At 43.8% G+C, this 25,073-nt stretch overlaps 1 protein-coding gene, 2 long non-coding RNA genes and 1 pseudogene across 4 annotated transcripts in view; all 4 read left to right on the forward strand.

Moving 5' to 3' along the window:
• LOC309615376 overlaps positions 1-25,073 on the forward strand; it is a 515,886-nt gene that overhangs the window by 274,725 nt on the left and 216,088 nt on the right. The window lies entirely within an intron of this gene.
• CRH (corticotropin releasing hormone) overlaps positions 1-25,073 on the forward strand; it is a 435,535-nt gene that overhangs the window by 242,290 nt on the left and 168,172 nt on the right. The gene's annotated exons all lie outside the window — the stretch shown is intronic.
• LOC309615364 overlaps positions 1-25,073 on the forward strand; it is a 226,510-nt gene that overhangs the window by 23,651 nt on the left and 177,786 nt on the right. The gene's annotated exons all lie outside the window — the stretch shown is intronic.
• Positions 8,093-23,492, forward strand: LOC309614632 (protein ILRUN pseudogene; annotated as a pseudogene). The gene is made up of 3 exons: positions 8,093-8,436; positions 11,720-11,813; positions 21,077-23,492. The product of its transcript is annotated as a protein ILRUN pseudogene (transcript).

The raw sequence follows: 25,073 nt of genomic DNA on the forward strand, positions 1-25,073 counted from the left end.
GAGAAGGCACAGAAGCAGACAGGAGTGCCGGGACCGCTCGGAGCGTGTGGTGCTTTGGGCTGGAGTGCAGAGCACGCTTCTGGCACATTGGCAGCCCGTGAACACTGGGCTGAAGAGTTTTTACCACTTAATAAATTAGGCAACAGGAAGTCGTTGAGAGTGTCTCACAGGGACATTTCCCTGAGAGCTGTGCATTGGTGAAATTAATCTCAGTGGTGGTTGGGATAGGTCAGTATGAAGGTGACCCGGCTAAAGACCAGATGGGAGGTTGTTGCCAATAGCCTAGGTGAGAGGTCATGACACCCTGGCACCGGGTGACGAATGGCAGTGGGGAAGGAAAGGAGGAAATGGACTCTGGTGGCTATGAGAGTAGAATCCTCAGGGGTGACTCAGATGCCTGAGCCAGAGCAACCAAGATGATGCAGTGAGAGGTTGCACAGGGAGTCAGGAGGTCCAGCTCCCATGTCCACCTCACCTGGTGATCTTAGGAATGTGACCTCACCTAGTTGGATTTCAGTTCTTTTATCTGTGAGTGGGGTTCATAACCTAACTTAGCAGTATTTGTAGAAAAAAACACTCTGAAACTGCATGAACATTGAGAATCCCCAGGTGAATTATTTGATGGAGAGTTGAACCCTACCCTCTCCTTTTACTCTCTGCTCCTTCTTGCTCTCTGCCTTTCATTTTGTCTTAGAACTGCCCCTGGAAGCTACAGAGGATACTAGCAAGAAGCCCGCAGGAAGAAGAGCCAAGTTGATGGATAAGAACCACCTTCCCCTCCTCATCCTCTTTCCTCCATTCCTGCTCCTCCCCCTCTCAGAGACCAGCCATCTATAGGGGGGGCATGTGAGTTGGGAGTGGGACACAGGGGTAGCACTCTGGTTCCTAGGGAGGAACCAGAAAATTTTAGTCTGCTCCCAAATCATTCAGAGTCTGAGAGATGGCAAAAATTCTGGAAATGAATCAGAATTGAAGTCAGCTTCAAGGCTCTGGGATTTGCAGTGGACCTGGGCCTCCACAGAGATGCGAAAACCAGCTTAGGCTCCTGAAGGTACCCTGGACTCTATAGGGGTGGTGCATGACTTCCTCCCCTCTCCTACCCACACCCTAGCACAGGGGGTTGAAACCAATCAGGGGTAATTACACAGGAAGTTGCCATAGTTTGAAGCACCAATTTCCCCCCATTCTTGAGTCCTACCACACTGCGGTACGGGTGTGTTTAGACACATTGAGAAGCTGAAGCAAAACCACCATGGCTCTCACGTCCTCCAGAAGTTTCCCAAATCCCCCAGATAAGTCAAAGGAAGCAAGATGGGTCCCTAAGAACCTGAGTTTATGCCCACGGTGGACTTAGCACTGAGGGGTGACAACAGAAAGAGAAGACTCTTGACCTCTTTCAACCTCTAGCTACCAGGCCAAATGAACCCAGACTTCAGGGTCCAGCGAAATGTAGATCTCAGTGTGTTCTTAATCTCAGGGAGGGAGAAAATGAGGTTGTACAATCCCTTACTTTAGTACTACACCACCACAACAAACATAATAAATATTTGCAGAGTACCAATCATTTCTTAGGATAGCTCTCTAGAGTAGATATTATTATCTCCATTGAGCCAACTGTGGCTCAATGAAGTTAAGTAGTTGCGCAGAATGATACCTTTTGACTCATCCACTAAGCTACCCCACCCCATACTCTACAGCACATTGTCCATTAGAATTTTCTGCAATGATGTAAATGTTCTACATTTGTGCTGGCCAACCTCTAGCCACAGGTAGCTATTGAGTACTTGAAATGTGTATAGTGCAACTCAGGAACTGAATTTTTTTTTCATTCATTCATTCATTCATTCATTCATTCATTTATGGCAGCATTGGGTCTTCATTGCTGCATGTGGGCTCTCTCCGGTTGCAGCGAGTGGGGGCTACTCTTTGTTGCGGTACATGGGTTTCTCATTGCGGTGGCCCCTCCTGTTGCAGAGCATGGGCTCCAGGTGCGCAGGCTTCAGTAGTTGTGGCACGTGGGCTCAGCAGTTGCGGCTCGTGGGCTCCAGAGCACAGGCTCAGCAGTTATGGTGCACGGGCTCAGCCGCTCCGCAGCAAGTGGTATCTTCCTGGACCAGGGCTCGAATCTGTGTCCACTGCATTGGCAGGCAGATTCCCAACCACTGTACCACCAGGGAAGTCCATGAATTTTTAATTTTATTCCATTTAAACATGTTTAAATAACCATATGGGGCTGGAGGTCACCATATTGGACACCAGTCCTAGAACATAAGATATTAAAAAACCTTTGGGGAAAATTGAAATATATATGAAGCATTCTCTGGCAGGAACTGGGTTCCTCTCTTTTGGTGGATTTTGTACTTTCTGGTTAGGGTGATATGAAACTCCTCTAACTCCAGAATAGTTAGAAAAGCAACATCAACTCTAGATTCCAACTTGCAAAACAAGACAGAGCACTCTGGGGAATAGGAGGCATTAGAAAGTTCCCAGAGAATCAGTGTCAGAATCAGTATACTTCCCAAGGATTCCAGAATGTCCTCAGCATTTCATTTACCCATGTTCTTTTTGTCTCTTTAACATACATAATTGCAAATCCAGGTACTTGCAAATAATCTAGGCTTAGCTCCAGGAACTAGCTAGCCATTCATCAAACAAAACAGATGGAAAGTGGAGCTAAAGGGAAGTAAAAAATAGATATAGTTTGAAGCAAAGCAGTGAGGCAGAGTGCAGCCCTGGAGGAAGAGAAAACAAGAGGAGCTGGAAGGCTGATCTTGATTTCAGCTCATTCTCTAAGGTAGAGGAAGGAGAATTCTTCCTTCTTTTACCCACCAGAAGTGAGAAAGTTGGTGGTCGACAAAATCATTAAAACAAGGAGAGAAACACCAGACTGTGTGGATATGGAGGCAGACAGTAGGCATTGCTGGAGAAGAAGGTTTAGTTAGACCGGAACACTAAGTCATGAGTGGACTGAGACTTTCAGGTCAACTCCAGCACCAGTTAAGTCTCCTGAAAATCACTTTAATCCCATGCCAAAACAAAGGCCAATGCTTAATAGTTTACAGACCAGGTCCTCTTAAACTAAGACAATGAGGTTGTTAATTTTTCCCTGCAATATTGATCCATTCATCCGTCCATCCATCCATCCATCTTCTTACACCAAGGACTCTTGACATCTACAAAATGCTTAACATTTTCCTTCTGTTTACATTGTCAATCTTTTCAGTTTAGCTGTTTTTCTGGCAATAGGCAGCTTGAATATGTAATTTTAAATTTTTTAGTGAAAAGAAACATTTTACAAAAGCTAAACTAAAAATGAAATTAACTAACTTGAAAAGTACTTAACAGAAGCTAAGTGGCATTTCTTTCATTAGATAGTTTGCAAACTTCTGGCTGAAAGCTTTTTTTCTTCTTGATAATTAATCCTGCTCCAAATCTGTTGTTTATAAATTTTACTTCATCATACATAGCTCTAAGGAAATGTTAGAAAACTAACATATTGTACTTTCCTCTGAACATTTCTTGGCATAGTTCACATGTGACAGTCCCTAAAAGTAGCAAATACTTTAGCGTAAGGCCTTCCCAATGGCCATGTCTGAACTCCTTACCTTGGCTCCAAGATCAAGGACACTGGGCTCCACCCTCAACGCACACAATCTAGTCTTACCTCCCCTCCGCCCCAACCTGCTAACTGATGTCTCTGAATTTACTCTTGCCTTCTGCAATCTGCTTCTCATGTGTTACACTCTATTTAAATCCCATTAATGGTCATATTACCCCTAGGGATAAAGACATTAATCCTCACTGTGATCCCTAAGGCCTGACATGATTTGGCCCCTACCTACCTCTCTGACCTAACTGTACAACTGAAATAAGATGTGAGTGACAAATATGAGCCATATATAAGATTTTAAATTTCTAGTAGCCACATTAAAAAACAGAAACCAATGAAATTAATTTTATTAATATATTTTATTTAACCCCCAACCATATAAACTATTATCATTTCAACATATAATCAGTATTTTAAATAATGAGATAGTTTTATTTCTTCCCTTCCAATCTGGAAGTCTTTTACTTCATTTTTCTTGCCATATTGCACTGGCTAGAGACCCCAGAATGGTTTTCCTTGCTTCTTTCCTGATCTTAAGAGGAAAGCATTCATATTACTAAGTATAATGTTAGCTGTGTGTTTTTCATTGATGCCCTTTATCAGGTTGGGAAAGTTCCCTTCTCCCTATCTTCCAAGTTTGCTGACAGTTTGAAAAATCAGGACTGGATGTTGAATTTTGTCAAATGCTTTTTCTGCATCTACTGAAATGATCGTGTAGTTTTTCTTCTTTAGTACTGTGATGAATTACCTTGATTTTTGAATGTTGAACTAGTCTTGTATTCTTGGAAAAGACCCATTTGGTCATGATGTATTTTCCTTTTTATATATTGTTGGATTTAACTGGCTAAAATTTTGTTGAAAAATTTTGCATCTATGTTCATGAAGGATATTGGTCTGTAGTTTTCTTTTCTTGTAATGTCTTTGCTTGGTTTTGGGATCAAGATAATGAGGGCTTCATGGAATAAGTTAGACAATACTCCCTCCTCTTCAATTTTACGGAAGTTTGTGTACAATTGGTGTGATTTCTTCCTTAAATGTTTGGTAGAATCACCACTGAAGGCATCTGGGCCTGGTGTTTTCTTTATGAGAGAAATAAATGAGTTAACACATGTGAAGTAACTAGAACTGTGCTTGGCTTGTCAGAGGTGATGAATAAATGTTAGCTGTTAAGTTTTTAGAATTCGTCTATATTTTCAATTAAAGTAATAAATGGTTATTACAGAACTTAGAAAATATTTTTAAATTTTAAGGAAGAAGAAATCACAGTAATCTTACTAGCCAAAGATCACTAGTATTAACATTTTAATGCATTCTTCAGTGTTTCCTACAGGTAATTCATGCTTGTTTATATTGTTATTGTTTATATTGCTCTGTGCCTACTTTATTCACTTAATATTCAATAATTAACATTTCCCAAGTCAGCAGAAGTTCTTAATAAATAAAATTTCAAAGGCTATACTATTATATGGTCATACCATAATTCACTTAACCATCAGTTTGTATTTTTAGAATTGTTCTACTTTCCCTGCAGAGGAGATCCAAGCACCTCTTTCCTGCACTTTCATATATATTTATATAAACACTCGTATAAACTCTAGAATATTCCCTCCAGGCCTTCCCTCTATGGTGTGCTAATAACATACACGGATAACTGCTAATGTTCACCGTGTGTTTACTATGTGCCAGGCACTGTAAGAAGGGCTTTACATTAAAAGTAGGTACCATTATTATCATCCCTATTTTACAGATGAGGAAACTGAAGTACCAAGATGTCAAGCAACTTGCCCAAGGTCACCGAGATCGGGAATGGCAAAGACAAGAAAGTCTATCAGGTTTTGCAGCCCACATGACTAACCATTAGGCAATAGTGCCTCTCAGCTTATATCTATAGACTTTTTATATGAATTCCATTCCACACCTGAGTTGATGATCCTGAGATATTGTTCGAGTTCTTACCCAGCCCACTTGTCCCAAACATGTGTTCTCCACCCGAATTTGGGGTGCAGTTGCTAACAATTCCTTTACTTATTACCCGTTTCTTGCTCTTGTAGTTCTTTTGGTTTCACTGCCAGCTCCTCCAGCCCACCAGCTAGAACACCCGTCATCCCAACCAGAAATTGGGACATATCATCTGATAAAAGGATTCTTTTTCCTACTTTGTAAATTTGTTTTCACGAAAAGAATGATGTATTTTAAGTGAATCATTATACATTCAATAAAGAGACTTTATTGAAAAGAATTTAAAATGGAAGCTGCCCTAGAAAATGAAAGACACGCCAATAAAAAACAGCAGGTTGTACACATTGGTAACAAAAATATACAGGTTGTCTAGAATCCTAAAATGGAAATAAGATAAAAGTATTTTCACTTCTCAATTGTCATCCTCATAAAAGGTATTATCTCTGCCTTTGTCTAGGTTTATATTTTGTGTTGAGAATTGCAGTATCATTTCAACAGCTTTTTTTCATGGCTCTATTCTAGAAAATTAGGATAGAGAGACTTCATTACCAGAAAAGACTTTGTGTGTGTTCTGCTAAATTGAATTTTTCAATGAGTGTGTGTATTTGTGTTTGTTTTTGTCATGTCTTTGTTTAACTAAACAGACCACACTCAAGGGCAGCCCGAGCTAGAACTTTTCTCCAGTTGATTCCCTTTCTGTGGTGGTCTCTAATTAACTCTCCAAGGTTACTTCCCAGGAGGAAAATGGCGTTAGAATCCTCCTCCAACAAGAAGCCTCTGGGTCCAGGGTCTTTCCACTTCCTCACCTGTCCTCAGGTACCCGCCTTGCTTTATCATATCCACCTTGGATCTGCCACGAGCCAGGCACCCCACTGTACGCAGATGAGATGGACCAGAATAGTCCCCGCCTCCTCAGCTCAACGTAAGTTTAAAGTAGCAGCGTCCTTTTCCAAGTTCTGTTTTTTATTTTGTTTTTCTGTCAGGTTCCCTTAATTATGCGCAGTTTAGACTCAGATGGGTCCCTGTAAGTGCAGCCATCAATCACAAATCACAAAAGACTCAGAGTGCCGACAGACGTGATAGCAATCTGTCTCCATTTTTGGAGAGAAAGAGAACCAATTTCGTGAACTTCACAAAGTAAATGGGTCTAAAATTTTAAAATTAGAAAAATTATCCCCTCAAGTATCCTCGTCTGGGAAGTTTTAATAGCGGTAACCTCAAGCTCGCCCAACTACTTTCAACTCTTGTTCGAGTTGAATGAGAATCAAAAGAAAAAGGACCACTGGAGAGCAGGAGAAAAACTGGAGGATGCGGGCATCGATCCCGCTACCTCTCGCATGCTAAGCGAGCGCTCTACCATTTGAGCTAATCCCCCACCGCTGGCCACGGCTGCTTATCTCTTCCTCTAGAGAGAGAACAGAGCGTTTAGAAGCGAAGATAAATATTCTTGACCACATTCTTGTCCCTGTTTCATGGTTAAGGCCAAAGTAACAAAAAATTGTTTCTCTCCTTCGAGCCGGAATCGAACCAGCGACCTAAGGATAACTATGGACACAACGCTACAGTCCTCCGCTCTACCAGCTGAGCTATCGAAGGGAGTGGCGGAGTAGGGTCTCAATTCATCTTCATAACTTTTAGTCATTTTTCTAGGCTTCGTGTGCTTTCTACCGCGTTGCCTTCGTGATTCCCAGGTTCCTTGGACACGAGATCCTCCTTGCGGACCTCCCAGCTCCTCACGGCAGCCGCCCCGAGCGCTCGCATCGCCGACCTTGCACGGGCTCTGAGGACTAGGTCAGGGGCCTGGCCCCGGGGAGCCGGCCGTTGGCCCGGGACGCGGCTTCGCCGCGTTGGCACTCAGGGTCTCGGGAAACGCCGAAGACGCTTTAGAAACAAGCGAAGGCCGTGACCCGGCAGCCTCCCCCGCTGAGCGCAGACTCAGTGCCCCGCTCGCTCAGAACTCGGACCGCATGTCCCCGTTTCCGGGATTCGCAAAAGATTCACACCGAGGAAGCTAAGGGTTTCGACCTGTTATTTGGAAAGTAATGTATTATCAGAGAAATCCTTATGCGGAAAGGACCATAAATCACAGGAAGCTCGACAAAAGCGTCCTTGTCTCCTTCGAGCCGGAGTCGAACCAGCGACCTAAGGATGCCTCTTGAGGGTATTAACTACAGTCCTCCGCTCTACCAGCTGAGCTATCGAAGGGACGGGAAAACCCTATGCCCCCGCCCCCTGAGATTCAATACCTAGGAACCAGAGCGCCCGCAACCCTTAGCCAGAGATGAAATTGAGCATGCGTAATGGAGGGAGTGGGGCGCGAAGGGAGTACGTGCCCGAATGTTGTTTTACGCGTGCGCAGAAAGACTACCCGGCTGTGGCTCGCGGAGCCTGACTGCGGCAGGAGCTAGTTCCGAACTCTCGTGTCAAGACTCAAGACTCCTCCGCGTGTCTGTCGCACTTTTTCTTTACTCCCGGTATTAGGGGAGTTACTGTCGGGTGTGGCTTCCCTGTTCTGTAACCTTTATGTCTCCTCACCCCTCATGTGAGGGGTCCGTGGTGCAGGGTGATGCGTCCGACTACGAATCAGAGGACTGTAGGTACGATTCCTTCCAGTCTTGGCGTTTTTGTCCCCTTAGTTTTCAAAATAAGAGATTTTTACTACTTCGGGGTTCTCCCAAGCACAAATGCCGAGAGTTTACCACACCTCGAGGGCGGAGAGTCACCGGGCTTGGCTTCCGATGCCGCCTGTCGAACTTTCGAGATGTTGAGAGGTTCGCGAACACTAATAACGGGACGCCGGTGGCCGGGCGAGGAGGACGGCGCGGGGCAAAGCCGAGGAAAGGAGGGGTGGTTCCCGCGGGCTCCAGGTAGGAAGCGGGGAGGGAGCCCCGAGGTCAAGCCTGCAGTTCCCGGGACAAAGCTGGTTAATGTCGCGGGGCTGCGTCTACCGCGGCTCAGCTCGTCGGGTCTTGGAAGGTATTTGAAGACGTTGCGGTCACCCAGTTACTAAACCACGCCAGCCATGCCCGACAACGCACAGGGAACAAAGTTATTTACAAGGTTTTTTGGAGCCCGCCCCCATTTTACATTTCATTTAACAAACCCCTTCTCGGTTGTCAGCAGAGCAGAAAAACCATCTAATGATTTGGGTTCTGCCCTGAAGGGCCTTTCAACCAAGAGGGCATAATGTTGGTTTGAGCAAATTGAGTTTTTATTTTGAAATTATTGATCTTATTTGTGGAAAGGGGTTTAGAATTAGTTCTTAAGTCTCCCCAAGTAAGGTAACAGCTCCCCAAAGTAAAAGTTTTAATAAAATGTGAGGATGAGTTAAGGAGAAAATGCGAGGTTAGGAAAAAGGGCTAGTCATTAAGGGGGAAAGCGGCTTCCTTAAGGCTACACAAACATGGTTGAAAGGAGTTAAAAATTTAGAGGGTGGGGCAAGCACAGACTACTTGAACGAAATGGTGGGCTTTATTTTTGTTTCCTAGTGAACATTTTGCCATTTTTCGCACGTAACAAGCCGGTAGCTTTTTAAAGTTATATGGTGTTTCCGAGAGTTAAAAAAAATACTGTCTCTGTGAGAGGCGGGGAAGATGTGTCGCACCCCTCCTCCCAAGTTTATGGAAAGAACCTTGTAAATTAGGCTAAGAGGAAAGGGCCTTCATTTTATTCGTACTGTCTCATTTTATAGGGTGGCAAGTCAGGCGTTTATTATCTGCAGAGGTCACTGTCGTGGCCATCACTGCACTGTGGTGGAATCCTGGCCCCTTGGTAGAACCCCTTCCTGATGCACCCTCTTCCAAAACAGCCAGCCAGATCAGAGTGACGCGTTCCAGGAGGGCCAAGATGTTTCTTGATTTCTGGCCCTCTTACTTGTGATAGAAATCCACACAGAGCTAATGTAAGCAAGTGGCATATATTACGGTGATACAGGGGTGTCCCAGGGAAACCATGGAGGAGTGGTAACCAAGCCTCCTTGTGGCTTTCCTCAGTGCCTCTCAGCTTCTCTCTCTGCTTCTCTAGTGCACACACAGTTGGAAACATGGTGCTGCACCCCTCCATCCCCACTACCCTAAAAGTTCCTGACCTTTATCCCTTAGTCTATTGCCGAAGATTGAATATTTAGTCCCTCCGCCTGGCCCCAAATTGATATGTTGAAAACCTAATGCCCAAGTGATGGTATTAGGAGGTGGGGTCTATGGGAAGTGATTAAGTCGTGAGGTCACAGCCCTTACGTATGGGATTAGTGCCCTTATCAAAGAGGCCTCAGAGAGATGCCTCCTCTCTTCCAGTCATGTGAGCATACAGTGAGAAGGGTTGGACACATGATTGCATCCCTCTTTCCTAGGATGTCAGTGAAAGATAATAAAGATAAAAAAGAAGAAAAAGTTTCCTGCCACATGGAAAACGAAGTAGATACATTCAGCAAACCTGAGCTTTAAAATAATTTCTGGGATTGTGGAAAGCAAGTGAGATTGAATAGATACATGGCCCAAAATGGAGAAAATCACAGCTCAGAATACACGTTCTAGAAGCTTGCAGAAACAACCATTTTCCCCATGGAGCTCCGAAGAGGCTTCAGGCACAGAGGCAGCAGCTCAAAGGTCGGAGGCCCACAACAATGTGCAGCTGCTGCAGCCTTTGCCCCAGCTGGAGCTACCTGGAGAACGGCTTAAGCAGAGCAGATTTGCCTGGGGAGAGCCTATGGGGTGAGTATAGGGCTGGGGAGAGAGGCAGAGGAGAGCCTAATAATAAGACACCTGGAGAGAAAGAAAGGCTGCCCCACCCCACTCGCAATTAAGTTGGCAGTTTGGAGCATCTTGGGCCAGCACCATAGAAATGAAAAACCCTGCTTATCCCCAGGACCCAGGCATTTTACAAACACCAATCAACGTAGTCCTTGATTCATGAATATGAGCATATGTCTACCAGACATTTGAGAGGAAACAAAAACAACTTAAGAAAGTCTAAGATGAACAAACAAAATAACTGATCCAGGAGGAAACAGATGATGCAAGGAATAATACAAAACCACTTTTTAAAATGCTAACTGATATTCTCAGAGACATCCAAGAGGATATTGCAGCAATAAAAACCAGAACAAGGTGGTATTAAAAGGAGCCAGGAGAGAAAAATTGACTTCTTGAAAACTAAGAGTGATTGCTAAGGTGAAAAATAACACTGATTATGGCAAAAGATCAAATTTTGAGTTATAGAAGATAGAATGGAAAATATCTCCCAGGACACCAGAATAGAGAGAGGAGAAAATATACACCTAAAAGCATGGCGGTTAGACCCAGAAGACACAATGGCTATCTAGTCAGAGTTCCAGAAAGGGAAAACAGAGACAATGTAAGGAAAGGAATGGAAGAAAGACACTAGTTATTGAAAGGGCCATCCAAGTAGGATGAATGAAAAACAGCTGTGTCTGGACACAGCCTAGTGGAATTTTAAAGCATTGAGGATAAAGATGAAACCCCCAAAGCTTTCATAGATGGGGAAAAAAACAGGCTAGCTACAAAGGAATGAGAATCAGATTATGATCAGATTTCTTATCAGAAATACTGGACACTAGAAGACAGTAGAGCAAGGCCTTCAAAGTTCTGTGGGGAAATAATTTTGAACCTGGAATTGTATAACCAATCAAAGTAGCGATCACATATGAGGACAAATAGATAATTCACACAAAGTCTCAAAGTTTAAATCCCGTGATTCCTTTCTGAAACAAATTTTTAGAAAAAATATTACTTGAAGTTCTTATAATGATTGGTTTCTCCAGGAAGCAGAAGCTGACACAGAATTAGAGTACAAAATTTTACTGGACGGTAACATCCGTGAACAGAAAAGGGGAAGACACAGTACTGGGTGGGGGTAGCCATCAGACAGTGACGCAGACCTGACAAAGTCTCTGCCAGCCCCCTCGGTAGCTGCAGAGCAGATTTCCCTTTAGTGGAGTCCTGAGTGGGGCAGAAATGGCTAGGCCCTTATACAATCTCCTTGTCAGAAACTGACAACCTTAGCCAGGAAACTGAGGTGAATCCTGAAGAAGTTAACACCAGGAAGCTCTCAGTTAACCATCCTCCTTGCAGCTGGGCAGTGAGTCCTTTCTGGAAAGGCAGTCTAGGAGCAAATACTCTATGTCTGCCACAGATGTACTTCATCAAAACAAGAATCCAAGAAAGAGGAGTACCCAGGATTTAAAAAGAAGAAAGGAACCAACTCAGGAACTCAACGTAAATCCCAGGTTAACAGTGATGCAGGAAGCCAAGAAAGCAATCAGGACAAATTAGGAAAAAACAGAAGAGGTCAGAGGGCTCTAGGAAGATGATCTTTGAAGAAGAAAATGGATTCTTTCACAGTAAACGCGATTAAGGACCAGGAAGAGCTTAGAGATATGGTAAAGGCATGTTGCTTTTCTCAAAAAGCAAACCAAAACTAATTAGGAATTTCTAAAAAAGTACATAGAGCTTTATAAAGAACTCATGGTCCAAATATAAGGCAAACTGAAATCTGGCATGATTTTGAGAAATTGATGACCTGTGTTGCGGGCTAACTTATGCCGCCCCCCCACTTATATTGAACCTCGAACTTTCAGAATGTGACCATATTTGGAGATAGGGCCTTGAAAGAGACAATTAAAATGGGGTTGTTAGCGTGAGTCCTCATCCACTTTGACTAGTGTCCTTATAAGATGAGGATATAGGGAGAGGGAGAGACACCAGACACACAGACGACCACGTGAACACACGGCAAGAAGGCACGCACCTGCAAGCCCGGGAGAGAGGCCTCAGAAGAAACCAAGCCTGCTGACATCTTGATCTTGGACCTCTTGCCTCCACAACAGTGAGAAAACAAACTGTTGTTTAAGCCACCCAGTCTGTGGTATTTTGTTATGGTAACCCTAGCAAACTAATACAGGCATGGTGAGGAAAGAGAAGTTTGCTTTCTTTTCTGCATCCATTGGTATGGTTTCCATGTTTGTTTGACCACATGCAAACACGTGTGGGGCAGACAGTCCCATAGTTGTCATCTAATACAGCATTTAATAACAGTTGCATTTATTTATTTATTTATTTGGTAATGTTTGTAAATGCTTGGCATTCTCGTTATTAGCAATACAGTGTTTTTGCATTCTTTTTTTTGAATTTTTGAATGTTATTTTATATTTTTTATACAGCAGGTTGTTATTGGTTATCTATTTTATACATATTAGTGAATACATGTAAATCCCACTCTCCCAATTCATCCCACCACCACCCCCCCCAACACTTGCCCCCGCTTTCCCCCTTTGGTGTCCATACGTTTGTTCTCTACATCTGTGTCTCTATTTCTGCCGTGCAAACCGGTTCATCTGTACCATTTTTCTAGGTTCCACATACATGCGTTAATATACGATATTTGTTTTTCTATTTCTCACTTACTTCACTCTGTATAACAGTCTCTAGATCCATCCACGTCTCTACAAATGACCCAATTTTGTTCCTTTTTATGGCTGAGTAATATTCCATTATATATATATATATACCACATCTTTATCCGTTCATCATCAACAGGCATTTAGGTTGCTTGCATGACCTGCTATTGTAAATAGTGCTGCAATGAACATTGGGGTGCATGTGTCTTTTTGAATTACGGTTTTCTCTGGGTATATGCCCAGTAGTGGGATTGCTGGGTCATATGGTAATTCTATTTTTAGATTTTTAAGGAACCTCCATACTGTTCTCCATAGTGGCTGTATCAATTTACATTCCCACCAACAGTGCAACAGGGGTCCCTTTTCTCCACACCCTCTCCAGCATTTGTTGTTTGTAGATTTTCTGATGATACCCATTCTAACTGGTGCAAGGTGATACCTCATTGTAGTTTTGATTTGCATTTCTCTGATAATTAGTGATGTTGAGCAGCTTTTCATGTGCTTCTTGGCTATCTGTATGTCTTCTTTGGAGAAATGTCTATTTAGGTCTTCTGCCCATTTTTTGATTGGGTTGTTTGTTTTTTAATATTGAGCTGTATGAGCTGTTTATATATTTTGGAGATTAATACTTTGTTGACTCATTTGCAAATATTTTCTCCCATTCTGAGGGTTGTCTTTTTGTCTTGTTTATAGTTTCCTTTGCTGTACAAAAGCTTTTAAATTTCATTAGGTCCCATTTCTTTATTTTTTTTCCCCATTACTCTAGGAGATGGGTCAAGAAAGATCTTGCTGTGATTTATGTCCAAGAGTGTTCTTCTTATGTTTTCCTCTAAGAGTTTGATAGTGTCTGGTCTTACATTTAGGTCTTTAATCCATTTTGAGTTTATTTTTGTGTATGGTGTTAGGGAGTGTTCTGATTTCATTCTTTTACATGTAGCTGTCCAGTTTTCCCAACACCACTTATTGAAGAGACTGTCTTTTCTCCATTGTATATCCTTGCCTCTTTTGTCATAGATTAGTTGACCATAGGTGCATGGGTTTATCTCTGGGCTTTCTATCCTGTTCCATTGATCTGTATTTCTGTTTTTGTGCCAGTACCATATTGTCTTGATTACTGTAGCTTTGTAGTATAGTCTGAAGTCAGGGAGTCTGATTCCTCCAGCTCTGTTTTTCTTTCTCAAGATTGCTTTTGCTATTTGGGGTCTTTTGTGTCTCCATACAAATTTTAAGATTTTTTGTTTTAGTTCCGTAAAAAATGCCACTGGTAATTTGATAGGGATTGCATTGAATCTGTAGTTTGCTTTAGGTAGTATAGTCATTTTCACAATATTGATTCTTCCAATCCAAGAACATGGTATATCTCTCCATCTGTTTGTGTCATCTTTGATTTCTTTCATCAGTGTCGTATAGTTTTTTATTTAATTTTATTTTTATTTATTTATTTTGGCTGCGTTGGGTCTCTGTTGCTGCGCGTGGGCCCTCTCCAGTTGCGGCAAGCGGTGGCCACTCTTCGCTGTGGTGCGTGGGCTTCTCATTGTGGTGGCCTCTCTTGTTGCGGAGCACGGCTCTAGGCACGCAGGCTTCAGTAGCTGTGGCACACGGGCCTAGTTGCTCCTCGGCATCCTCCCGGACCAGTGCTTGAACCCCTGTCCCCTGCATTGGCAGGCGGACTCTTAACCACTGTGCCACCAGGGAAGCCTGTCTTATAGTTTTCTGAGTACAGGTCTTTTACCTCCTTAGGTAGGTTTATTATTAGGTATTTTATTCTTTTTGTTGCAATGGTAGTGGGTTTGTTTCCTTAATTTCTCTTTCTGATCTTTCGTTGTTAGTGTATAGGAATGCAAGAGATTTCTGTGCATTAATTTTGTATCCTGCAACTTTACCAGATTCATTGAATAGCTCTAGTAGTTTTCTGGTGGCATCTTTAGGATTCTCTATGTATAGTATCATGTCATCTGCAAACAGTGACGGTTTTACTTCTTTTCCAATTTGTATTCCTTTTATTTCTTTTTCTTCTCTGATTGCTGTGGCTAGGACTTCCAAACCTATGTTGAATAATAGTGGCCAGAGTGGACATCCTTGTCTTGTTCCTGATCTTAGAGGAAATGCTTTCAGTTTTGCACCATTGAGTATGGTGTTTGCTGTGGGTTTGTCATATATGGCCTTTATTATGTTGAGGTAGGTTCCCTCTAAGCCTACTTTCTGGAGAATTTTTATCATAAATGCGTGTTGAATTTTGTCAAAAGCTTTTTCTGCATCTATTGAGATGATCATATGGTTTTTCTTCTTCAATTTGTTAATATGGTGTATCACATTGATTGATTTGCATATATTGAAGAATCCTTGCATCCCTGGGATAAATCCCACTTGATCATGGTATATAATCCTTTTACTGTGTTGTTGAATTCTGTTTGCTAGTATTTTGTTGAGGATTTTTGCATCTATATTCATCAGTGATATTGGTCTGTAATTTTCTTTTTTTGTAGTATCTTTGGTTTTGGTGTCAGGGTGATGGTGGCCTCATAGAATGAGTTTGTGAGTGTTCCTTCCTCTGCAATTTTTGGAAGAGTTTGAAAAGGATGAGTGTTAGCTCTTTAAATGTTTGATAGACTTCACCTGTGAAGCCATCTGGTCCTGGACTTTTGTTTCTTGGAAGATTTTTAATCACAGTTTCAATTTCAGTGCTTGTGATTGGTCTGTTCATATTTTCCATTTCTTCCTGGTTCAGCCTTGGAAAGTTATACCTTTCTAAGAATTTGTCCATTTCTTCCAGGTTGTCCATTTTATTGGCATAGAATTGCTTGTAGTAGTCTCCTATGATGCTTTGTATTTCTGTGGTGTCCACTGTAACTTCTCCTTTTTCATTTCTAATTTTATTGATTTGAGTCCTCTCCCTCTTTTTCTTGATGAGTCTGGCTAAAGGTTTATCAATTTTGTTTATCTTCTTAAAGAACCAGCTTTTAGTTTTACTGATCTTTGCTATTGTTTTCTTTGTTTCTATTTCATTTATTTCTGCTCTGATCTTGATGATTTCTTTCCTTCTGCTCACTTTGGGTTTTGTTTGTTCTTCTTCCTCTAGTTCCTTGAGGTGTAAGGTTAGATTGTTTATTTGAGATTTTTCTTGTTTCTTGAGGTAGGCTTGTATTGCTATAAACTTCCCTCTTAGAAATGCTTTTGCTGCAGCCCATAGGTTTTGGATCATCTTGTTTTTGTTGTAATTTGTCTCTAGGTATTTTTTGATTTCCTCTTTGATTTCTTCAGTGATCTCTTGGTTATTTAGTAACGTATCGTTTAGCCTCCATGTGTTTGTGTTTTTTACGTTTTTTTTTCCCTGTAATTGATCTCTAATCTCATAGCACTGTGCTTGGAAAAGATGTTTGATATGATTTCCGTTTTCTTAAATTTACTGAGGCTTGAGTTGTGACCCAAGATATGATCTATCCTGGAGAATGTTCCATGTGCACTTGAGAAGACAATGTAATCTGCTGTTTTTGGATGGAATGTCCTATAAATATCAATTAAATCTATCTGTTCTATTGTGTCATTTAAAGCTTGTGTTTCCTTATTAATTTTCTGTCTGGATGATCTGTCCATTGGTGTAATTGAGGTGTTAAAGTCCCCCACTGTTATTGTGTTACTGTCAATTTCCTCTTTTATAGCTGTTAGCAGTTGCCTTATGTATTGAGGTGCTCCTATGTTGGGTGCATATATATTTATAATTGTTGTATCTTCTTCTTGGATTGATCCCTTGATCATTATGTAGTGTCCTTCCTTGTCCTTGTCACATTCTTTATTTTAAAGTCTATTTTATCTGATATGAGTATTGCTACTCCAGCTTTCTTTTGATTTCCTTTTGCATGGAATATCTTTTTCAGTCCCCTCACTTTCAGTCTGTATGTGTCCCTAGGTATGAAGTGGGTCTCTTGTAGACAGCATATATATGGGTCTTGTTTTTGTATCCATTCAGCCAGCCTGTGTCTTTTGGTTGGAGCATTTAATCCATTCACGTTTAAGGTAATTATCGATATGTATGTTCCTATTACCATTTTCTTAATTGTTATGGGTTTGTTTTTGTAGGTCCTTTTTTTCTTTTGTGTTTCCCACTTAGAGAAGTTCCTTTAGCATTTGTTGTAGAGCTCGTTTGGTGGTGCTGAATTCTCTTAGCTCTTGCTTGTCTGTAAAGCTTTTGATTTCTCCGTTGAATGTGAATGAGATCCTTGCCAGGTAGAGTAATCTTGGTTGTAGGGTCTTCCCTTTCATCACTTTAAATATATCATGCCACTCCCTTCTGGCTTGTAGAGTTTCTGCTGAGAAATCAGCTGTTAACCTTATGGGAGTTCCCTTGTATGTTATTTGTCGTGTTTCTCTTGTTGCTTTCAGTAATTTTTCTTTGTCTTTAATATTTGTCAGTTTGATTACTATGTGTCTTGGCGTGTTTCTCCTTGTGTTTATCCTGCCTGGGACCCTGTGAACTTCCTGGACTTGGGTGGCTATTTCCTTTCCCATGTTAGGGAAGTTTTCGACTATAATCTCTTCAAATATTTTCTTGGGTCATTTCTCTGTCTCCTCTCCTTCTGGGACCCCTATAATGTGAATGTTGTTTTGTTTAATGTTCTCCCAGAGGTCTCTTAGGCTGTCTTCATTTCTTTTCATTCTGTATTCAGTTCCGCGGCAGTGAATTCCAGCATTCTGTCTTCCAGGTCACTTATCTGTTCTTCTGCCTCAGTTATTCTGCTATTGATTCCTTCTAGTATATTTTTCATTTCAGTTATTGTATTGTTCATCTCTGTTTGTTTGTTCTTTGATTCTTCTAGGTGTTTGTTCTTTAATTCTTCTAGGTCTTTGTTAAACATTTCTTGCATCTTCTTGGTCTTTGCCTCCATTCTTTTTCCGAGGTCCTGGATCATCTTCACTATCATTATTCTGAATTCTTTTTCTGGAAGGTTGCCTATCTCCACTTCATTTAGTTGTTTTTCTGGGGTTTTATCTTGTTCCTTCATCTGGTACAAAGTTCTCTGCCTTTTCATTTTGTCTGTCTTTCTGTGAATGTGGTTTTCCTTCCACAGGCTGCAGAATTGTAGTTCTTCTTGCTTCTGCTGTCTGCCCTCTGGTGGATGAGGCTATCTAAGCGGCTTGTAACAGTTGCTTTTAAATGAAGGAGCTGATGCCCAAAGATGTAAAATCACTTACCTTCATTAACAAAGTTGAACAACGGCAGATGAGAGTTCAGATCTCCTGAGTCACCAGCCAGGACTCCTTGCTTGGCACTACTTGTCGCCAGTTGGACACTTGCGTTAGAGGGACTGGATGCTGGACTGCTCCCTGGGAGAAGGGAGGTTGAAAGGCAGTTTCTGATGTCAGGCAAGGTTCAGTGTTGACCAGGACATTCTGGAAGTAGGAGAGTGTTGGTTTATTCAAGGGAACTGTCTTTTCATCTCTCGAACCCAATGATCAAGTTCCTGAAATTTGTTAACAATGGAGCTCCGTGAAAATTCTGCCAAGATGCCCTGAGATCTGAAGGAAAAAGCCGTTGTTCAACTTGGAAAAATACCTTACACATATCAACATGAAAGGACTTTCACGTTCTTCCTTTCAATTAAGGAAACCATTTGCAGATCACAAGGCTCTACCAAGAAAGGTTAAATAATTTCCTCAGAATGACCCTCCAAATTGGGGGAGGAGGGATGAATTCAGGTTTACTGATTCCTCATCCATGGCTTTCTGTAAATATTTACTGTGTCCAGGATGGTTATTTGTGAGAAAGCACAGAGATGATGTTTCCAGAGTCAGAAAGGGAACCATTCTGGAGACCTCTAGGGGAGCTACAGTTGATTCTTGTTATGCGTGGTGGTTAGGTTCTATAGAAGTCACCGCAAACAGTGATTTAGTGAATACGGAACCATTGCTTCTGGGGGAAATACAGGGTTAAGTTCCCTTGAGCCTCTGTTCACAACGTTTTCATCATTAAGTGATCAGTACACAACCTTGTTTTATGCATGTTTCTGTAAAGACACCTTATTTAATACATACTACTGATTCAGTAACTTGGAACTCATGCCCAGCAGCACTATTACTCATATCTGAAAGAAGCTTATCTAACATACATATTTTTTCCATGAGGCACATCATAATTTCTTGCACTTAGGAACATTAGGCAGCACTATGCTTTTAAACACTTTAAATAATGAAATTACCAACAAAAAGCACAAAAATGCAAAAAAAGTGGCACTTGTTTACAGTAAGAAAGGTGAAACAAAAAGAATGTTGTCAGTCTCAGCTGGGAGCAGGTACTCTGGGCAACTGGAATTTTTTGCTGTTCTGTATATCTCTGTGAATGACCACGAAAGCACCCTGAGTATTGATTTTGGGGTAACAAATAAATATTAGCAGGTAGGCAAATTTGCAAATATGGCATCTGTGATAATGAGAATTGACTATATTATTAAGTCACACTAAATCCTGAATTATATGCCAAATCACTACCTCGAAAGATCTTAATGAGACTAACCCCCAGCTCCCCACCTCCGTTAAGCAGGTTAACAGGAGCCATTTGTACTACAGGGAGACGGCAAGACTGACCCATCCACTTCCCAGGGCTCCATAAGCCTCTGCAAACTCACTTGCAGTCTTTCACACTCAGGGAAAGTAGAGCTCTCATCTTGTTCACACAGTGTCTCCCCCAAGATAGGATTTGGGGGGTGGGGGAGGGAGGGGGAGGATGTTGCAGGGAGAATTTCTTCAGAGATTCATATTCCTTTAACAGCCTTTTATTTACTCTCTACTATGTGTTAGGCATTGTTCTAGTGCTGGAGACGTAGCAGTAAACAAAACAGACAGATCCCTACTCTGGTGGAGCACACATTCTGAAGGGGCAGACAATAAATTGACCATAAATAACATATAGAGTAGACTCAACAGTGGTGAGTACCAGAGGGAGAAATAAAGCACAGGTAGATCCAGAGTGTGGAGGGTACTGTGCTTCTCACAGTGGAAAATTGACGTAGGAAAAAAGCAAAATAAATTGCTACAGTATATATACATATACATACACACACATACATTTATTTTAAATGGTTGCAGATAAAATTCCTTTAGAAAAAGTTAAAGTTTGCTACGTTGTATTTCCTTTGTACTATGAAGAAATAATAAAGGATTGCTAATTTAATAGTCTGACATAAGTAATGGTATATTTTTACTAATAGAAATTTCACAATTTGTACCTTACTTTGTACAATGGAGAAATTGAGTATAATTTCACTTTTATTATGAATAGATAACATTTAAAGTCATGAAAAGATTGTACATCTCATTGTATGAGTGGTATTGAAATGCCTTATTTTTATATATAATAGCAAAGGTTCTCATTCCAATCTTATGGAATCAGAATAATGGAACAGGATATATTAACTTGGATTTATAGACCTATGTATTCACTTTTAGTGGGGAGGGGACAAGTTAGAATATACTGAGGGTAAACTCTGTTTTGACATTAAATAAGTATTGTTTCTGACTTTACAGAATTCACATATGTCTTAGGGCACCAGGGTGGTATAGTAATTAAGCAGGTAGATGGGAGAGCTAGACTACCTGAGCCCAAATGCTCGTTCTTCTGTTATTAAGGGCACAAGTTAATGTCTCCAATTTTCCCATCTGTGAAATGGGAAATGATAGTACCTACCTCATAGGGTTGCTGTGAGGATTAAATGAGTCAATCTATATTAAGCACTACGCTAAGAATAGGGTCTGGCACATAGTAAGCACCATACATATGTTTGTTTGTTATTAAAAAACATATTAAGTTTTCTTAACACTATCTACACATCCTAGAAAATTGTGGCAGGAACTTTATCAGAATTTAAAAGTCACAGCTGTTTACCAATACCAACTACTCTAGAATAACTTTTTAAAGTAAAAAGAAAAATCCAACTTGAGGCGGAGGCAGGGGAGAAGTGAGAGGCGGCCCGGCGGGGTGTCGGTGGTGGTGGGGGGTGTGTGGAGCGCGAGAGTGAGCCGGTGGCTGAATGAGTTTATCCCTATGGGCGGTGAGAGGCCCGGGGCCTACCTCGGAGGAGCGGGGTCGCGGCGCCAGCTAGCAGCGCCCCCACCCCCACACTGGTCCCCGGGCCCGGTGGCGCAGCGGCGGCCCAGTTGTGAGGAGGCGGGGAAGCGAGTGTCCGGCCCCAGCCGTGGAGGGCATGGACGTGGGCCCGGACCCTGGGCTGATGCAGAAGTTCAGCTGCCTGGGCACCGCCGCCAAGGACGAGCTCATCTCCAAGTTCCAACGATTGCTCGGCTTCCAGCTCAACCCGGCCGGCTGTGCCTTCTTCCTGGACATGACCAACTGGAACCTACATGGAGAAATTGGCACCTATTATGACTTTGAGAGCCCAAACATCAGTGTGCCATCTGTGTCCTTTGTTGAAGATGTCACCATAGGCGAACGGGAGTCGATATATCCTTATGCTCAATATATAAAAACATGGCGGATCCAAAATTCTGGGGCAGAGGCCTGGCCTCCAGGGGTTTGTCTTAAATATGTCAGGGGAGACCAGTTTGGACATGTGATCATGGTGTTGGTGAGATTGCTGAAGCCCCAGGAGATTGCAGACGTCAGCGTCCAGATGTGAAGCCCCATCAGAGCAGGAATGTGTCAGGGACAGTGGCGGATGTGCACTGCTACAGGACTCTACTATGGAGATGTCATCTGGGTCATTCTCAGTGTGGAGGTGGGTGGACTTTTAGGAGTAATGCAGCAGCTGTCATCTTTTGAAACGGAGTTCCACACACAGCCACATCGCAAGGTAGAAGGAAACTTCACCCTGTTTGCCTCTCCCCGAAAGAACCGACAGTCAGATGAAAACAAAAGACCCTGGGGGTTCCGGGTTCGACTCGATCAGCAAAAACACATGGGCTCCTGCTCCTGACCAAACCGAGCACGATGAGAGTAGGCTCTCACAGAACTCTGTAAATCTGTCCCCCAGCGGTCACGCAAACAACTTATCAGTAGTGACTTACAGTAAGGGGCTCCATGGGCCTTACCCCTTCAGTCAGTCTTAAACAGGTGTCACCAAGAAGAAAAATTAACGAAAGACACAAGGCTTGACTCTGGGAGGTGAGGGCAAGGGGTTCCTCTGGATTGCAGACCACATCGCAGGGACCCGTGGCTCTGACCCCCATCCTGGAAGAAGAGGAAGAATCAGAAAGACTAGTTTTGAGTAAACTCAGCGTGTGTGTATGTGAATGCTGAGTGGTGTTAAGGCTACCAAGAAGAAATCCTTGCAGCCACTTTGGGTTTTGTTTATTAGGCGTCAGTCTAACAAGTCATTAGGGCACTCGGGAAGGAAAAAAATGTTTAAAATGGGGGGAAAAAAGCCATCTTTTTAAACAAAAATTATTTTGCCTACAGACAGGTTGTAGTTTTGAGCACATGTTAATTTTTTCCCCTCTTTCCCCACTTTTATTTTTTTAGATAAGGGATAACATGCTGTTTATAGAATAGCTGCTTGCTCTGGTAGCAATTCAGGTTCAAAGCTGGCACGGCCTGCTTGGGGACTCTGCGGGTAGGTGCTGTAGGAGGACAGCTGCCGTGCCACCTGATTCCACAAGACTCTGACCCCATTTGTTTTTAATGGCATCAGCCCATGGGTTATCACGCTTGTCCTCTTCTTTTCTCTTTAATCTTCTGTTGTTTTACACCTTTGACATTTGTATTCGTCAGCCCTGTGGCTTGTTAGCATCAGAACCTCTCTGAAGACCAAACTTGCCTGTGTGGCCAGCAGAGGAAGCCTGGAGGACAGATCTCAGGTGACGTGGGAGTTTGTGAGGCCGAGAGGTGTCCTCCTGCACACACTTGTCACAGTTCAAATCGCTTTCCTTCCATGTTTCTCTTGGCGGAGAGAAGCGCCATCACGCTTACTGCTCTTTTGGATTCTTGGTATACAGCGGCTCCCCATTCATTCTGGGAACGCTGCCTCTGTGCTGTGTATATGTGTGTGCTGCGTGCACACACACGGGTGTTGGTGCAGCTCACCAGCGAGTGTGCAGCAGGGGAACGTGAGGGTGTCCCCTGCTTCTCTGTAGTCACATAACTCGCTTCCCTGTGTTTCCCTCCAGTTGTCCTTCGGGGTGTTTTCGCAGCCTGTTAGTGGAGGCTGAGCTGCTGAGGTCTGAAAATGGAGCCCCAGATGGGGAGTTTGCCGTGGGGAAGGGCCACACTGACTGACTGCGTGATCTTGGAGACCACATTTTGCTGGGGATGAAAGGACCCCCGCCCTGAGCAGGATGCTTAGTTATTGGGAGGTGGCGGGCAAGGCACAGCCCAGCCGGAGCACAGGTTGATTGGCCGGCCGCTCGCTGGGACAGGTGGCCCCACTGGCATCCTGTGGCTTCCGAGCAGGTTGAGATGTGGGTATCTCCACGGGAAGCTCACACCAGGCCGGAACAGCTGTCTGCCAAAGATACAGGAGTATGCAGAGTCCCTCTTCTCTCCTCACCCCCTCCTTCCCTCGAGTCTTGGTTCGTTTGGACCCGGGGATATGGATCTAGGGCGCCGTTGCTGGGCCACCTGCCTGTTGCCACACCCCCACCCACCCCGGGGCTGTGAGACAGCAGGGAGTCCAGCTCGATGATTGGCCGCAAGGGGTCACGTAGCCTGGGTGTGGCTGAGTCTGCCTGCCTGTCTGGCTCTGTCTGGGTGTCTGAGTTACCGAAACGCGTGTTGTTTGTTCCTCCTCGTCCTCTTCCGAGATGGTTGTTGTTTTCAAGCTTGACGGTGAGAGAAAAGCTTGTATGAAATCCTCTCTTTGCCTCCCCACCTCCCCCCAAATAAAAGGGGGCGTAAACATTGGTCCACTGGAGAAGCCCCGGGGGGTGTGGGGGGGGTGGGGCCTGCCTGCTGAAAGGGCAGTGCCGCTGGGGCCGGGGCCGCACTAGAGCTCACACCGGAGCACCTGCTTTCTGTGCACTCACAGAACACCCCATTCCCAGCAGAGCAGGGGTGCCCAGGCCACCACAGGTCCAGGCCAGGGGCTCACGATGGCTTTTTGTCTGAGGGCCCTGTTGGGCCCAGACTGGTGCCACTGTTGCTGCCAGCCTCCGGGGACACCGCCACCCTGGAGCCCACACATGCCCAGCCGCTCTGCTCACTGGATAGCCCTCAGCGCATCACATCTCCAGCTGCCCCTGCAGGATCATGGGAGGCTTTACACCCGCTGGTCTCCGGGCTTCCTCATCTCCCCCACACTAGGTGCCCCTTCCCCTTTTCCCAGGAGGGGCTGCCTGCCGTTATTCAGCAGTGGCTTCATAGGTCACCGTCAGTGGGTCTGGCCCTGCCAGAAGGATCCTGCTCCCCCTCTTGCTTTTAGGCAGTCTCACCTGGCAAGGTACTTGTCCCAAGCACGTTGGCTTCCCTCCCAAGAACAAACCCTTTCTGTGCACATCTTTGGAGGGGTGAGCTCCTTGCAGAGGCCAGAGCGAGCGCAAGCCGCGGAGTAGGGGTGGAAGGAGTCCACGGCTCCCCCAGGACCTGGCGGCGCTTAGTGCTATTCATCCTGCCTCTTCTCGCTGGTTTGGCTCTGAGCAAGTCCTTAGAGCCCCTCTTTTCCACTGCCTAGTAGGCCAGCAGGGGCTACCCTCTCAGCCCCAGTAGTCTGTTCCTCTTGGACTCTTCACCACGTGGCAGGCTGCCTCTGGGCAGGACCACCAGTGTCTGGCACCCGCGAGGAGAGGCAGGCAGCATCCTTAAGGACCTGAGGCCAGCAGGGGAGGCAGAGGGGCTCAGGCTTGGGAGGAACCTGCGTGTGTGCACGAAGTGAGGTGTGCGTGGACGTGTGTGCACGCGTGCCGGCTCTTCTTCTTTTTCCCATGGGGACAGTTGAATTGGGGGCATTTTTCTACAAGAAACAGCCTTCTCTTCCCCCAGCAGGGACTGGCTGTTACGTAACGTCCCTCAAAGGCATTTCCAGCCAGGAGAGAACCTCACCAAGACAGCTGGTGTGGCCCAAGTGGGAAGTGGGCATAAGGATAAACCCCTCCCCAGATTCAATGGGAGCCCCAGCGGGAGAGGGTGGTGGCCTTGCCATTGCCGGGGCC

This window comes from Balaenoptera borealis (assembly GCF_965194805.1).
Source record: "Balaenoptera borealis genome assembly, chromosome: 17".
Classification (NCBI taxonomy): Eukaryota; Metazoa; Chordata; class Mammalia; order Artiodactyla; family Balaenopteridae; genus Balaenoptera; species Balaenoptera borealis.